This window comes from Eulemur rufifrons, chromosome 30 (genome assembly GCF_041146395.1).
Source record: "Eulemur rufifrons isolate Redbay chromosome 30, OSU_ERuf_1, whole genome shotgun sequence".
NCBI classification, from domain to species: domain Eukaryota; kingdom Metazoa; phylum Chordata; class Mammalia; order Primates; family Lemuridae; genus Eulemur; species Eulemur rufifrons.
Genome location: NC_091012.1, coordinates 37,836,052 through 37,849,392, shown reverse-complemented (window position 1 = coordinate 37,849,392; position 13,341 = coordinate 37,836,052). Strand labels below are relative to the sequence as shown.

General features: G+C 41.0%; 1 pseudogene; it reads right to left on the bottom strand.

Moving 5' to 3' along the window:
• Nucleotides 1-1,585: 1,585 nt before the first annotated feature.
• LOC138378513 (zinc finger protein 75D-like) lies at nt 1,586-11,787 on the bottom strand (annotated as a pseudogene).
• Nucleotides 11,788-13,341: the final 1,554 nt, after the last annotated feature.

Here is a 13,341-nt window from a genome sequence, read left to right as displayed (position 1 = left end):
TATTTGATACTAAGAGCAGCCTGAGAGGTAGGAACTATTATCCCCATTTTATAAGCCTGAAAACAGGCTTGGAAAGGTCTCTTGGTGGCAAAAATATCTGAAGGCATTTATTCCAAAAAAGTGAACACTGGCCATTTCTGGGCAATTTGGTAACAAAGGAGTTTTGTTTAATATTTAAATTTAACATGAAACATGTAATTTTCATTAAAAATTAAAATTTTATGAAATGATAAATAAATAAATGGAAGCCTTGGCCAACATCACAAACCAGGATGATATAGATATAAATCCCAGCCTTCCCAAGTCCCTTCACACCACATTATCTTTTCTTAAGAGATAGTCACTTAGGCCAGTGGGGAATTGAGGGAAACCAGTAGCATCAGAAAGTAGTTTTCATCTGGCCTGGCTCTGACTGGGACCATCCCTCTAAGCCACATGCCTTACTTTGTTCTCCTATCAGATGTGCACCAAGGCTAAGAGGCCACAGGGCTCTCCTTGCCATTCTTAGTAAATCAGTTTTGCAAAGTCTTTAGACCTTCTTGCAGAGCATTCAGGTATACAGGGTTGTGACTGAGCAACCACAATGGGACTCCCTTTAGGCCCTGGAGCAGTGTGGCACCAATCTGAAAGACTGAAGTTCACATAATCAAAGTCAAAAGAGTCTGTTCACCATTGTCATGTGCTTTCTAGAAAGAGACAGATACCTGGATGATGGCGCAGACTGCCTCCCTCACCATTTCATTCTATATGCCTGTACTGAGAGGATCAGCAGGAGGAGAGTTATCAAGTGCTTGCAAGGTCCCTAGGTCTGTACTGGCATTCAGGCCTTCCTCTGCTGCTGGGAATTCCTTGACAGAAGACATTGCAGTAGTGGGTACTCAGGAGAGAAGCAACTACAATGGGGGCATTTCTCCCAGGGTAAACACTGAATCCTTTCTTCTTGTTCTAGAGTAGATTTCCCTGAGCCCTGGGGCTTGGTTGTTCATGCAGACAGAATGGTAACCATTGAAACTGTCCCTAACTCAGTAATTCTCTGAGCTCCCTTTAGAGTACCTAAATACTCTTATTTTCCATCTCTCCTGAGAAAGAACGAAGAATGAGAGTAGGACTCATGTCTATCATATATTTGCCAAGGACCTTATACCTGAAGAATTTAGGTGACTGAGGGTGGGGAAGATCTGAGTGATCAGATAAATAAGATAGACAGCTACAGATACCTGGAAGCTATATTTTTATTCTTTTATTTATAACATACTCATTATTATCCAAAAAGAGAACATATAACTCTTGAAATACTTGAAACATGAACGCCATCCTAGAAAGACAATGTGAAACAAGTACACATAACATTTAAATTTAAATACAAAAAAAATAAAACAAAATAAAATATTCATTACGTAACAGTCTTCTGCTAGGCACTGAAGAGAGAATGCTGAATAAGAGAGACAACTTAGATTCCCTTCTGTAAACCATGACATGTACCCCTCCCAAATTTTCTGTTGAAGACAGATTTCTATCATTGGGTGCCTTATAATTTTGTATTCTTTCCTCACTTATAAGGCCAAGCTCAATATGGTGACTTTCCTCAAACCTGAGACACTGGACACACTTCCCTTCTCCTGTGGAGTTTCTGGTGTCTAAGAAGGCTTGACTGCCTGCTAAACTTTCTCCTGCATACGCTACAAGTATAAGGCTGCTCACCTGTGTGAGTCCTCTGGTGTTTAATAAGGTGGGCGTTCTGAACGAATCTTTTCCCACATTCATTACATTTAAAGGGCTTCTCTCCTGTGTGAATTCTTTGGTGTGTCTGTAGATGTGTATTATGACTAAAGCTTTTCCCACACCATGAGCATCTATATGGTTTTATTCCTTGGTGTGTCATGAAGTGCTTATTACGATCTCAACTCCATCTAAATCTCCTATCACACTGTTGACATTTATAGGGTTTCTATTTAGTGTGAATTCTCTGGTGCTTAATAAGGTCAGAGCTAACTTTGAAGCTTTTCCCACATTCCTGACATGTAAAAGGTTTCTCTACTGTGTGGCCTTTCCCATGAAGATCTGTAAGTTTTGGAAGCTCTACTTTAAAAGTTGAAAGTTTCTTTCTTTTCTTCCCTGGAAAAGCTCGACACCATTTCTGAACCCTATGTGTATCACCATGATTTTCCTTGTTCCTTGTTTTCTGGGCAACTTCCATTCTGGTCTGTTCTGATACTTTGCATCCTGGTATTTGTATTTCTGATGCAGGAACAGATACAGGCTGATCGTTTCCAGTGTGTTTTTTGAGCATTAACCCTGTTAGAATCAACAGAAGAATCAGCCATCTGTATCTCAGTACAAGAAAACTACAAAAATGGAGACAAAAGTCAATGATGATTGCTTTTAAAAAAATACAGGAACAAGTTATTTCTAGTTCATTTCTCCTTGATCTTCCCCATGAGGCATAACAACAAACCCATTAAATAATGCTAGAGATAACACAAACAAAATTCTAAAAAGTGTTAAGAAAAAGACAAACCGGTTTTGGACCCCAGAACTAGAATCATAATGTAGCAGGCTGTCTTACATCCCCATATCCAACAGAAAAAGGCAACCCAGATCCCAGGTTGTTCCAACCCACAACCTATCAACAGAAGGCTTCCTGGGTAGGTTTATTCCTTCCCCAGCATGAATGGGAAACCTGACAACATCAAGCAAACCACACATCACTGGCAAAGGGGATCAGCCTGGAGTCCTGTCAACAGTAAGTGGCAAGGAGAGGAACTTGCCCTCCCTACTGGGCTACAGACTCTCCTCAACCCAAGCCGAAAGATACCAAAACGTACAAGCAGAACTGGCAGTAGGGACCCAGCCACATCAAGAGGAGTGCTTGGGAAGCCTCTGGAATACTGTAGATATGAGACTCCCTCCACTCAGTAGGAGACACCAAAGTGGGCAGGCAGAACTGGCAAGAGGGAAACAGCCACAACAAGCGGCCTGGACTATGAAGTCTCTTAATCCCCATGAGTCTGAGACTCTCCTTCCCCACTGAGATATACCCTAGCCTAAGAAAATTCTTTCTACACCCTCAGTCAGCAGCAGCAGGGACCCATGGGAGCCCCAGAAGTACCAGATAAACCAAGGAGACCAAAATAACACCACACAGGCTCTGAAAATTATCACTGGAAGCATATCCTACAAAAGAAGGAAAGAACCTCTATGCTAAACTAAAACAGGGTGACTGCCTGCTAAAATAAAATATTATTTAACTAGGACCCAGACTTTTCTAACATGATAGACAAAATGATCAAGCAATGGAAATATGACAAAAATGTAATCAAACTAAACATCAAAACCAGAAAACCTAAAAACGTGGATATCAAACAAAACACTTCCAAATAACCCATGATTGAAATAGAAAGTCTCAAAGGATATTTAAAAATAGAGTTAAACTGAGGAAGGATATCACAGAGCATGTAAACAGGTGGAAAACCATACCATGCTCGTGGATCGGAAGAATCAACATTGTTAAAATGTCTATACCACCCAAAGTGATCTACAGATTCAATGCAATCCCTATTAAATTACCAACATCATTTTTCACAGATACAGAAAAACTAATTTTACGCTTTGTATGGAACCAGAGAAGACCCCGTGTAGCAAAAGAAATTTTAGGCAATAAAAACAAAATGGGAGGTATTAAGTTACCAGACTTCAAACTATACTACAAGGCTGTGGTTATTAAAACTGCATGGTATTGGCACAAGTGCAGGGGCACAGACCAGTGGAACAGAACACAAAATCCAGATATAAAACCATCCTCATAGAGCCATCTAATCTTTGACAAAGCAGACAAAAATACACTCTGGGGAAAAGAATCTTTATTCAATAAATGGTGCTGGGAAAACTGGATAGCCACATGCAGAAGACTGAAACAGGACCCACAGCTTTCACCTCTCACAAGCACCACATACACTCAGCAGCAAATTGGTTTCCCTGATCATCACCTAAGTGCACATTTGGGAATAACACCAATTAGGTGTCAGACAGATGTGGGGGAAGGCTGTCTACCTATATAATGAGTGTGATGCGCACTGTCTCGGGAATGGACAGGCTTGAAGCTCTGACTCGGGGGCTGGGGGGCATGGGCAATATACATAACCTAAACTTTTGTACCCCCATAATAAGCTGAAATAAAAAAAATTGAGTTGAATGAACATAAAATTACAATATATCAAAATATATGGAATTCAAGTTGAAGAAGTTCTCAGAGGGAATTTTATAGCTCTAAATGTTAACAATAGAAAAGAGGAAAGGCCTCAAATCAATAATCTAAGTTCCTACCTCAAGAAACTAGAAAAAAGGGAAAATACGCCCAAAGCAGAATGAAAAAGGAAATACCTATGAGGGCAGAAAGCATAATCAATAAAAGGCTTGCTCTTCAAAAAAGTAATAAAACTGATAAAACTCTTATCAAGTTTGACAAAAATAAAAAGAAGACACAGATCACCAATATCCAGAAGGAAATAGAGCATATCACTACACATTCTACAGCAACTAAAAACAAAGCGAATACCATGAGCTTTAAGTTCACCAATTTTAAAAGTTAGGGAAAATGGAACAATTCCTTGAAAACCAGAAACTACTAAAAGACAACCAACATGAATCAGATAACCCAAAGAGTACTATGACCATTAAAGAAACTGAATTCATAATTTTAAAGCTTCCCCAAAAGAAATATGCAGATCCAGATGGTGTCACTGGAGAATTCTACCACATATTTAAAGAATTAACGACTGTGTTGAATGTCTTCCAAAAAAGAGGAGGAAATACTACCCAACTCATTTTATAAGGACAGTGTTACCCTGATACCAAAACCATACAAAGGCAGTACTAAATTAAAAGAAACAAAAACTACACACTAACATTTCCCAAGAATTTAAATGCAACAATTATCAACAAAATATTGGCAAACTCAGTGCAACAATGCAACAATGCATTGTTGCAACAGTGCAACAATGTATAAGGAGAATGATATACCATGACCAAGTGGGATTCACTGCAGGTATGCAAAGCTGGTTCAACAATTGAAAATCAACCAACATAACCAACCTTATCAACAAACTAAAGAGAAAAGATCATATGTTTCCATCAACTGACACAGAAAAAGTAATTGACAAAATCCCACATCCATTTATGAGTAAAAAAACACTCATAAAGTTAGGAATTATATCAACTTGATAAAGAATATCAAGAAAAACCCCTTAATAGGTAATGGTGAAAGACTGAATGTTTTCATGCTAAAATTGGGAACAAGATAAGGATGTCTGCTGTCACCACTCTTATTCAACATAGTGGATCTAATGCAATAAGGCAAGACAAAGAAATCAAAGGTATTGTAGATGATATGGATTCCCTATGTAGAAAATCTCAAGGAATCTACCAAAAAAACCCTTAGAACTAATAAGTGAATTCAGTACAGTCACAGGATAAAATAACAAAACCCAAAATCAATGGCATTCCTATCTAAAAACAATGAACATGCAGAAACCAAAATTAAAAATAATACCATTTATAATTGCTCCAATGAAAATGAAAAGCTAGGGCATATACTCACCAAAACATACAGAGTATATGTATGCTGAAAACTACAAAAAGTTACTGGAAGAAATTAAAGAAGACCTAACTTAATAGAGACATACTGTGTTTGTGGATTGGAAGAATCAACATTTAATAGCAAAGATGTCAATCCTCCTCAAACGGATGTATAGCTTTAATGCAACTTCTGGCAAAATCCCAACAAAGTTTATTGTAGACATAAATAAGCTTACACTAAAATTTACATGGAAAGGCATAGGCCCCAGAATAGCTGAAAGAATATTGACAAAGAATAAAGTGGGAAGAATCACTCTACCTGATAGATATGAAGGCTAGCTATATACCTACAGTAATCAAAACAGTGCAATATTGGCAGAGGGATAGACACAGCTCAGTGGAACAGAATAGATGTACACAAATGTGCCCAACTGATCTTTGATGAAAAAGCACAAAAGCAATTCGATGGAGGAAGGACAGCCTTTTCAACAAATGACGCTGAAGTAATTGGACCTCCACAGGCAAAACAAACAAACAAACAAAACCCTTAACCTCACATCTTATATAATAATTAACTCAAAATGAATCAGGGACTTAAATGTAAAAAATTTTAAATTATAAAAGTTTTAGGAGAAAACAAAGCAGAAAATTTTAGGGATAGAGAGGTAAGCTAGTTGGAGTTCTAGACTTGACACCAAAAACACAATCTATAAAAGGACAAAAGGGAAAATCAGTCCTTATCAAAGTTAAAAACTTTTACTTTGTGGAAGCCCATGGGAAGAATATAAAGATGATATACAGACTAGGAAAAAATTCTTTGCAAACCATTTATCCAACAAAGCCCTAGAATCTAGAATATAGATCTAGATTCTAGGTCTGGTCACAGGTACCCCTCCCTTCCCTAATGAGAAAAGCAGCAGCCCCTCCTATCCCTCAATACCTGCCCCAAAACTGAAACAAAGAAATTCCTTACTCCTAGTGCCAACATCTCCTGGCTGAGGAAGCTCCCATCCCCCAGCCCTAAGAACCTATATAAACCCACCCAGACTTCTGGGCGGCACGGCTTCTCTGGTCCCACTCCGTGGGTCCCGTGAGGCTCACCCGGGTCCCTCTCTCGGGACTCGTTACCCCCACCCAGGAGTGCTCCAATAAAGCCTCTTTACTTAGCCCTTTCAACTCTGCTCGTCTTTCTTTCTCTGGCGCCGGCCACTCCAAAAAACCTTACAATCGTTAGCCATTAGAGAAATGCAAATCAAAAACACAATGAGATATCACTACACACCTATCAAAGTGGCTAAAATTTAAAAAGTACTGACAGTAAACACTGGCAAGGATGTGGAGACACTGGGTCTCTCACACATTACTAGAGGCAATGTAAACTGATGCAGCCACTGTGGAAAACAGTTTGGTACTTTTTTATAAAATTAAATATGCATTAATAATGACCATATCAACCAGCAATTGCACACTTGAGACATTTATCCCAGAGAAATGAAAATTTATCTCTACACGAAAACCTGTACACAAATGTTCATGGCAGCTATATTCATAAGAGCCAAAAACTGGAGACAGCAAAAATATCCTTCCTTGGCTGAATGGTTAAACAAATGGTGGCATATCAATTCCAAGGGATGCTGATTAGCAGTAAAGAGGAATGAACTACTGATACATGCAACAATTTCGATACATTTCCAGGGAATTACTCTGAATGAAAAAAGCTAATCCCAAAAAGTTACGTACTTTGTAATTCCATTCACATAACGTTTTTCAAATGGCAAAATTTTAAGAATGTAGAACAGATTAGTGGTCGGCATGGGTTCACCGGGTGTGGCAGGGAAGTGTGCACGGTTTTAAAAGGGCAACAGGGGGGATCCTTGTGCCAAAGTAACTGTCCAGTATACTTTGGCTGTGGTGTTGAATACACACATCAGCACGTGGGATAGAATTGTATAGAACTAAAACACACACACACACACATGAATACAAGTGAAACTGGACAAATCTGAATAAGATCAGTGGATTGTATTAATATCCTGGTTGTGATATCATACAATAATCTTGCAAAAGTTATCACTGTGGGAAACTGGGTAAAGTGTCCATGGGTTCTCTTTGTTATTACATTTTAAATCTACATGTGCATCTAAAATTATCTCAATAAAAACTTCAACTGAAAAAATATAGGAGCAGAGTCTTAACATGTTAAGCCCCTGTAAAGGTTTCTACAAGGAATGTTTCTCCTCTTCCCATGTATACACTTACCTGTAGGAGACTCTCTAAGGCTATCCCTGAACTCTTGGGGGCCTTGGATCTATGGTTCTTCCCCTTGCTCTAAATAGGTCACTTTAAGTTCAGGATGCAATAATAATGCTCTGAGAATAAAACCTTGAGGTCATGGACGGTCATCTCAATTCCAGACTACCGTCAGGTAGAGTGAATAACACTTTTATACCTTTTTTTTACTCCAAATGTTTAAATGGGCAGAATCTTGGATCCAATATCTTCTTTATACTCTACTGTGGATGTGGGTAGATATGCAATGAGGAAGCTAAGAAGTAAATGTAAGGCAGATAGAGGAAAACAACTTAGGGAATGGGAATCCCGTTATACTGAAGTAGACTTGGTTAGACATGATAGTGGCTTAGACAAGGATGATGAAAGTGGAAGGGCTTGAGACATGGCTGGATTCAGGCTATAGCTTGAAGATAGACCTAAGAGAACCTGCCAATGGATCAGCTGTGGAGTATAACAGAAAGATTGGAGTCAAGGATGAGTGACAGGATTTTGGCTTTGGCAACTGGGTAAATGGTGGTTCCCTTTACTGAGATGGAAAAGATATGACAAGAGAAGGTTTTTAGGGTGGAGGTGAGGGTATGATAGATCAAGAATTCTATTTAGAATGTAGAAGTGAGACATGTGTATTAATAAAAAGCTCCCCTGGTGAACCAGGTAAGCCTTTTCTTTCCCCCACACTATCAAGCTGAGAACCAACCAGCTATTAGAACACTGGGACTCTCTCACAGGGTCCATTTTCCATAAACCGAGGACATAACATATTATTCAACTTCTACACAGAAGGAAGGAATATTTACCTATGCTGATGGCATTCTCATAGATATCCTGCATAACATTCATGTAGAGAGTCTTCTGAGAAGTATCCAATAATTGCCATTCTTCCTCAGAAAAATACAGAGCCACATCTTCAAACGTCAACAAACTCTAGAGAACAGAATGGGCTGTAGTTTAGTACTTGCCACTCTAGAAGTTGTCCTACCACCCGTCTCTGAATTACACAGTAGGTCAGGGGCAGAAGAAGTTAACAACACAAGATTTAGGGGGAAAAAAGCGAGATGGCAGAAAGGAAGAAGCAAAGAGGATCAGTCAACAGCCTAGGAGGTGCCCAATTCCCACAGTGCCAAGCCTATTTGGCTAGAAGACAGTTGGGGCCAACATGCCTCAAAGCACCTGCTGGACACTATGGGTCCTAGTCAGCAGGGGCAAGCAGACACAAGGCCATGTTCAGGTTGCCTGAAAAACCTGGAGAGTACAGCTCACCTGGGACTTAGGCAAGATGAGCTCAGATGCCATCTTCTGGTCTTTGGGGCTTTTCTGCTCAGAAGAGACTAAAATCTGTTCAGCCTGCGCAGCTGTAAGTGGAAAAAAGCCAGAGAAAATGTCTCTTTCCTGTTTACGAACATCCTGAGCTGATTTCTAAAATACATCAGGATGCCTTCACTAAAGACAGGTCACCTTGACAAGTGTGTGTGTGGTGCCCAGAAGTGGCCTTTTCATTGTAAATAAGAACCAAATATCCACCACTCATAGAACTGGTTCCCCGGTTAGTTCATTATTTCTCCAGATTTCATGAGAGAAATCAGTAAAAGGAAATACATACATTTTTCCTCCCATAAAATAAATTGTTTATTGAGCTGGGCAAAATAGGTCTGAAAATGAAGGACTTAGGTCCCCAGTGTACAGCAGGAAATGTGGAAGACTTTTCTCTTTCATTAGTTTTTCCCTGTTGTACAATTTTCTTCACATTCTGCTATTGACAGCTCATGCCTGATCCCAGTTTCTCCTGCAACTTGTGAGAGTGAGGTGGCCCCACCTGCCCCTGCTCCATCTTCTTCTCTTCTTTCAAATTTCAAAGGAGCAGAGTTCACAGTGTGAGTATCAGGGTTCGTGGTTTGGATATTTCTGTCCCCCAGGCCAACCCCGACCTTCACCCACCTTTGATCTACAGTAATCCCACCTGGGAGACATCACAGCTGCTAGCATAGCTGTACACCTGGAAATTTCCCATGACATCCTAGCTGAACCAATTACTCTCACAGCTCCCAGGAGAAAAGAATTATGATCAAGCTCCTCACCTCTTTCATATACAGGATGGCTTTCTTTGTGAGTATTCCTGCTCAGCTGTTCTCGTAGTACCTGGCGTGTGTTCCAACATTCATTCTGGAACATGCCCATCGGTTGGGGCTCTCCTGGCTTCCACCTGAAGCCTGGGGCCACTGCTGTTCCTCCCACGAGCACTGCTTCCTTTCCCAGCTCATGGGCTGTGACCTAGAAATAATCCCCATCCTCATCAACACAGAACTTACTTTTGGTTTTGGGGTGGTAGTGGAGGGAGGAACAAGAGTAGGGCCCAGATTTGGGGAGTACGTGACATCAATGAAAGGAATAAAAAGACTGAGGAGGTACTGTGCCACTATGCTCCCATAAAGAACTATACTCAAAATCTGGGAAAATTAGGATAAAATGGAAAAGGCTATGAACAATGCCACTACCCCTCCAACCCAGCAATCCCCATCCCTGTGCACAGAGACCCAGCTCAAGCTATAGGCAGCGTTGGGCAGCCTGCCTGTTCCCCTTGACTGGCTTGCTTTATTGGCTTGGGTCCTTGCCTTTATGGATTTCTATCTTCTAGTTTTCTCCAAAAGATAAGAAATTGAATTAAAAAACTCATTCTTGTCAGCCAGAATTTCTAATCCTCCCATAGCCAGGGAAACATTTCATGGGGAAAGAGAATGGAATGGAGGATGGGGGAAGAGTAGGGCTCCAACCTCCCTCCACATAACTTGGTCGTAATAAGACATCAAAAATATGTCCTGCCTCGGATTCTTTAAGGTGGACTCCTGAGGAAAGGAAGTGTGCTGCCATCTCCCAGAGGCATACCTTGGTTCCCCACTCTCCGGCAGGGCCAAGGACAGGCCACAAAGGGAGGGCACTGGAGGCTCTTTTCTCCCGGCCCAGAGATACGTGTTCCCACTACAGAGGACACTACCCCTCAGCATCCTGATTCCCTCCACTTCTCTGCTGGCATTTGTCTTTGTTCCATATCTTTGTTTCCCTTTTTTCCCTTTTTATTTCTTCTCTTTTATTGCAGTCTCCCTAGAGTTGTTTGATTTATATTTCTGTTTCTCTCCTTTGGTCTCTCTAAGCAGTGTCCATTTTTTGGACCTTTTCTCCTTTCCCAACTCCTTCTGGCCTTTTATTTCTGTTTCTAAGAACTTAAGTCGTGCTTCTTTAGCCATGCCACACTAGGCCCACCACTTTCAATTCACACTGGTCCTGAATTGGGAAAAAATATATTTCTTTTCTCTTACGCCAGGAAAGACTCTGCCAGGAACTCTGAAACCCTTGGCCTGACTATTACTGCATGTCTGTGATTTCGGATCCCACCTAGTTGTCCTAAAGGAACAACAGAAGAGTGACTCAATCTTTCTTATTCCCTCACAACCTCCCACCCCAATATATGCACCACTATCCTATTTCATTGCATATGTAAGGAATCTTTTGCCTTACCTCATTCTTTGTTCCATCAGGTTTTCTCTGCAAGCAGTCTACCGGGAACACAGCCTGTTTGACATTCTGGGGATGATGCTTCCGCACCCAGTTCTGGATGTCCCAGGGCAGCATGGCCAGGAACTTGTCTAGCACCGGGAGTTGGAAGATCTGCTCTTTCGAGTTAATCTCTGGCCTCAGCCACTGACGGCATAATTTCTGAAGCTGGCTGACAGCCTCGAGCGGCCCAGGTGCTTCATGATAACTGAAGCTCCAGAAGAGCCTGCGAGCGCTCTCAGGATCAAGATCCTCTGTTTGTATGATGTATTTCTTACTTTGACTAGATCTCTCTTTTACAGACCCCTTACTCTCCCACATAGACCCCATCTGGAGGTTCAAGCATACATCGGGCTTCAGCTCTCTCCTCAACATTTCCTCCACTGCCCCGTACCACCTTACACAGCTGAGACCCCGTCAAAAAGATCTTCTTCCCAAGGGCACTGAGGGAGAAAAGGAAAAAAATACATGTCAAGAAGAAAGCCATGTGACATATATTTACTTGCTCTTTATTATCACAGAAAAATTAACAGAAAAGTTCCTGTTCTGCCTCCCCTGTAAAATCAACTGCTAAGTATTAGGACACTCATAATGATAGATTATTCAGGAGGTATTAATATGTTTCTCTCCTTTTCTTTCCTACTCAACTTTGAAACAAGGCACAGCTCAGAGAAGGTAAATGTCAATCAATGTCTTTCTCTCTCTCTCTCTGTCTGTCTGTCTTTTTTTTTTTTTTTTTTTTTTAGTTAATAGTAAAGGAAAGGTTGGTGGGTGAGAAAACTAGCACCCACTGGCCAAATGGAGCTTTGAGATTATTTAATACTTAATCTGTGTGTTTCCTGTCCCAGCTTCACAAACAGGGCATATTTGAGTTTCTCTAAATTTTAAAAGATCATCTCAGTTTTTTTTTCTTAAGTCAGCAGAAAAATGACTCCTGTGCCCCGTCTCCTGAAGATTGAAGCCTTTATTTCATGGAACATTCGATACTCCCCTTTCCATCGTATTAATACCAGCAGGAGAACTGAGACAATGAGATCAGAGTAGAAGTAATTAGGGAAAAAGTAACCTTATTCCTCTCAGAAAATGTCCCTCCACTAAGCAAGCAGATTGTCAACACTGGTGGGGGGAGGGAATGCACTTCTTTGAAAGACTTATAAAGGGCACTGTACACATTTGTACTTGTGCATTTAACTTTCTGTTTAATTTAACTTGAAAAACTTACAGCTGGCCTTTGCTTACAGATATCCAAATGTCAGGTCACAAAAAATAAATAAATAAATAAATAAAGAGAGAGAGAGAGATGGTGATGATTAAGGTTCTTGGTAGACAAGAAAGGTCTTAGTAATTGTAATCCTCCTGACTTTACATTTTCTCTGGATGTGACTTTACATATCCTCAAGGCTGAGAATAGCCTTGAGAGCCTGATTTTCCGAGGCGATCCAGCAGAAACAGCAAAAAAATTATTTTGAGGCTGCCACGGGTTGGCTTCTTGTTGCCCATCCAGACTCAGGAGGTACAAGGACATTTCTTATCTTTTTAGTCAGCAGAAGCCATTGTTTTTAATGCTCAAATAACCCTGTCTCCTGTGTTATGTTCATAAGGCAGCAAAAATCTAGAAGTTTCGTTGGGTGCAGTGGTAGACATTACCACAGACAGGGACGCCCATAAGCACGCTGAACGCGGGCAGCCGCCGAGTGTGCTTCACAGGCATCCCTGGGTTATATATTTGCGTATAGGGTAGAAAGAGGTTGCTTCTGAGCATTAGAAATGCCTGTGGGAGCCTACTCCCGGGCTTTGCTGAGGACCGGTCCCACCAGCTCTCTGGCGGACCTGCCGCCTGGCACAGACGCCTCGGTGTTCTGGAAAATGCTGCGTCCCGCCCCCCACCCCCACTCATCGCCACCGAGCAGCCCCGAAAGACTGCAACTG